Source organism: Hakea prostrata, chromosome 3, assembly GCF_041222555.1.
Source record: "Hakea prostrata isolate BN-2017 chromosome 3, UWA_Hpros_2, whole genome shotgun sequence".
Classification (NCBI taxonomy): domain Eukaryota; kingdom Viridiplantae; phylum Streptophyta; class Magnoliopsida; order Proteales; family Proteaceae; genus Hakea; species Hakea prostrata.
In genome coordinates this window covers 41,467,479-41,472,024 of record NC_142602.1, presented here as the reverse complement: position 1 = coordinate 41,472,024, position 4,546 = coordinate 41,467,479, and positions in this window count along the sequence as shown.

The window sequence follows — 4,546 nt, the reverse complement described above, 5'->3', positions numbered from 1 at the left end:
CCCAAAGCTGACTTCTTACTTTACTTCGGGTCATCGGACCTACAAATAACAAGGTTTCCGGGTCAAGGTTAGGGCTAGGTTTTACAAGTTAGCCAACAAAGAAAAGCAGAAGAACATGCTGAGGCTTCTTCTGCCCTTCCTGAGTCTGGACCATCCAGGACTCCGAAGGTGACTGCCGGATCCTCTAGGCAGTCAAAACAACCTATTAAATCCACTGATGGACCTGGTTCTTTTGCTTCCTCCTTTACTGAGGAAAACCTTCCTTTAGCCGTCCAACGCTTCAACTTTCCTTCCGCGTACCAACTTAGGGCTCCCACTTCTGATAAGAGGGTTGATTCGATCCTTCTTGGCGAATTTTCCCTGTACATAGATACTCTGGAGAGCGGAGTTTGCTTTCCCTTCTTCAATACTTTGTTTTCTGCTATTCTGAATCATTGGGACATTTGTCCCAGAATGCTTCTCCCCAACAGCTGGCGTCTCATCGTCGGCTTCTTGGGTTTATGTTTTGAACTCGGCATCATACCTTCTCTTCCTCTTTTTGTACATTTTCATGTTCTTTCTCTTTCCCATCCTTACGGATTGGTCGTGCTTTCAAAGCGCAACAAAGTTGAGCTTGACTGGTCGGGCAGCATTCTTGCCAGAGGAACCTGCCCTTCCAATCACAAAGGGTGGCGTAAACGGTATTTTTTCTGCCGAGTGCCTCAATCAGATCTTAACTTCTCGACCACCTGGAAACTGTATACTTCATACTCTGAGGGCAACCGGGTCCCTCAACTATCCAAAGAAGACAGAGCTGCTATCAAGAAGATCAAGTCAATTCCATGGTATCAAGAGATACATGGGCTTGAGATGGAATACAACTCCATTCTCCAATACTTGGGGCTGGCTCAACGTGAGCTTTCTAACTGCCACGTTTCACTTTCTTGAATGTACTGCGAACTTTTTCAACTTTTTGACTTTTGTCTTTCTTTGTAGTGCCTCCAAGAATGAATCTAGGCAGCCTTCGGGTGAAGGTTGCCAAGGCTGTTGTGACTGCAAAACAACGGTCTCCTCGAGCATTGACTGCAGAACAGGTGGCCTCTACGCCGCCTCCAGACCCTTCTTACAAGGGTATTAGAAACCTGAAGCTAGTGGTTGAGGCTTCAGGGAGAGGGAAGAAACTGATGGTGGAAGAGGCCGAAATCCCCTCTCCCGTCTGAACCGAAAGGAAGCATGATTCGGTTGATGCTTCTGCTCCGAAGAAATCCAAAAAGAATAAGGATTCTAAGGAGATCTTTGTCCCCCAGTGGTTGTTGACGCAGACAGACCGAGTCACGCAGGATCCCGAGAAGGCTGCCGAGTGGAGCTCTATCGGCCTTATGCCTGCCGACCGTCAGGCCTTTGATACCCTGCAAGACGACGTTCTCGTTCGTCTTTCCACAAGGTATTATCTTTCTTGAGTTTTTACTACTTGCTCTGTAATCTCTTCTGGGATTTTCTGATAGCTTTCCTGTCTTTTCAGGAATGCTGTGTTGAGCTTCTATCAACACATGGAGGCATTGAACCGAGTTGGTCGCAGCGGCTCTTTACTGCAGACCTGTGAAGAAAATTTGGTGAAGGCTAATTCTGAGATAGAGTGGCTGAAGAAAGCTGCCGAAGAGTCAAAGGAGAAGAATGACGAGGCCATGAGTTCTTTAAGGAAAGAAATTGACATGTCGATCAGTCGTGCTGTTGCTGCCGAACGCGAAGCCAAGAAGCAAAAAAATGAGGCTACCGCATTCAGTGAGAGCCTCAAGCTTAAGGCCCTGGAGAACGAACGCCTGTTGAAGATGGGAGTTCCTAGCAAGCCCGAACATCTTTCTCAAGATCTTTGAAGGGACTGCATTCGGAAATATCTGAACAGCGTTCCCTTTACAAATCTGATGGGTTCATTCAACCTTCAAGCCTATCGAGAGGGGCAGAACGATGTCTGGAAAAAGATTCTAGAATCTAATCCTTCTTTTGACACAACTCCCTTTCAGGAAGTGTGTCACAAGGAAATCTTCAAGAAGCTTAAGCTGCCTTTTTCCGATTGGGTTTTGGAAGAGGAGGACCCCATTCCAGCGAACCCAGATATCGAGAATTATCTTGCTGATTCGCCGCCTATTCCTGAAGACCCTCAAAAGCCTGCCTCGGACAAAGATTCTTCAGCCGACGACGAGAAATAACAATAGGAAACCATCCTTCTTCTCTTTTTTTTTTTGTGTAAAGGTTGGCCCCGGTCTTCTATAATGAAATAGAAATTTGCCTTCTTTTTCTCGTACTCTTCCAATGATTACCCAAGGAATTGTCTATTCCCTCACATAAGAGATATTTGAAAATAAGATAAGTTATCACGTAGATTAACTTATACCTTAATTGAAGATAACGCTCGGGACACCAGAGAGATGTGTTCGGGAGAGATGCTTTCGGTTAATTTCACTTGAACTTTATCTCCCAACTGCTCCTCCTTTATGACGAAGCCCAAATGTTTCCTTGTATTCGCGTACAAGTTGCTCTTCCCAAGGAACTAGAAATACTCTATTATTAAATACTGGTGTGACGGTTGGTATCGGGCAGCATCCTCGTATCAGGTGCACATTGTTCCACGTGGAAACCTAGGTCAGCCTTCAAGTTTCGAATTCGAAGCGCCGTTATCTCCTGACCGTTGATCCTGCATTTTTGGGAATTCGAGGTGTCTCTTCCATCCTGTCCCTTGATTAACTTGGGCTTTCAACCGCCGCACCACTCCTTGAGGCTATTTAAGTTCCTCAAGGGTGTTTCATCCTTATCTCACTATCTGCAAGTTATTCTTGTTTGCCAAATTTGCAAAGTAGTGTTTGTCTTCCTTTGCCGTCTCTGTACTCTTGTCCCCCAACAATACAAGTAAGTTTTCTCCTCTGTTATTCAATTTATCACAAACTTCTCCCTTCTCCTTGAGTAATCTCCACAGTATTTGTACTTGGGGTTTACCATTACTAAAGTTCTGTGTTGGGTATTCGTTACTTCATCTGTTCCACATAAATCTAGGGTTTTCCCTTTTTTGTCATATTTTGTTGGATTTTTCGTACTGATGATGCTTGCTTTTCATTTGTAGTGCCTCCAAGAATGAACTTGGATAATCTTAGGGCAAAATCATGCAAGAAGACTGCTCCAGTGCTGACGAAGGTTGTTCCCTCTAAAGTGATTGCCGTTGGTGAATCTTCTAAACGTGGGGAGATTGCTGTTGGTGAATCTTCAGATCAGATTCCCACGACTTCTGCTGGTGCTTGTCCCACACCTCCTTTGCCTAGAGAGGCCGTTTGGTCTCCAAAGGGGGATGTGGCTCCTTTCGTCGTTGCTCGCACTGCTAAAACCCCTGCTGGCACTATGCTGGAGTCTCTTTCCATGATGAAGACCCTTCGAGCCTCTGAGAAAGATGTGGTCCCCGCAACTGTCATTCGGGTTTCCAACTCTAGTGCTTGTTTGGCATCCTCCACTCCTTCCATGGAGCTGGAGGATTTTGCCACTAGGAAGCACCCTCGGTTGGCCGATGACGTGTTCCATCCTTCTTGGTCATTGAAAAGGTCTGACTTGGTGACAGGCGATTTTGACAAGGCACTAGAATGGTGCACTACTGTTCAAATGCCTGCTGAGAGCAGAGCCCTTTCTATGGTCCCAGATAGGGATCTTATGAAATCACTGGTGATGTAAGTTTTTCTTCATTACCTTTCGTTCTGAAGATTTTTTCTTTTGCTCTTGACTAACTCTTAAGTTGTTGCAGGAGTCTCACTGGTAACTTTTAAGCCGATGCCTTGTAGAAGGTCCCACACGGGTTTTAAACCGATGCCTTTACTTAAGAATTTCCAGAGAAATTCAATAAGTTTGAGAAGGAACTCACTCGGGTTTTAAATCGATGCCTTGTAGAAGGTCCCACACGGGTTTTAAACCGATGCCTTTACTTAAGAATTTCCAGAGAAATTCAATAAGTTTGAGAAGTAACTCACTCGGGTTTTAAATCGATGCCTTGTAGAAGGTCCCACACGGGTTTTAAACCGATGCCTTTACTTAAGAATTTCCGAAGAAATTCAATAAGTTTGAGAAGGAACTCACTCAGGTTTTAAGCCGATGCCTTGTAGAAGGTCCCACACGAGTTTTAAACTGATGCCTTTTGATTTTGTCGCTGGATCTGATCTTGAGTGTTGTGTGATGCCCCCAATCAAAAGACAATATGTTGAAAACTGAGAATTGTATTGATTGAGTTGAATTTTGTTACATCATGAATGAAAATGATAATCTCCTCAAGGATAATATTTCTTCAAGTGCCTGGCATTCCACAACGATCCAACTCTTTCTGGGTTGTCATGTTCTTTAGCTTATAAGCTCCCGAACCGACCGGTTTAATAACCATATATGGACCTTCCCATGAACGGTCCAATTTCCTCTGATGGCATGGATCAGAAGCTAAGGTATTTCTCAATACCAAGTCTCCTGCTATGTATCGAAAATTCTTCACTCAGGAATTATAATGTGAGGCTATCCTTCATTGATAATGTTGAGTTCGCGCTAT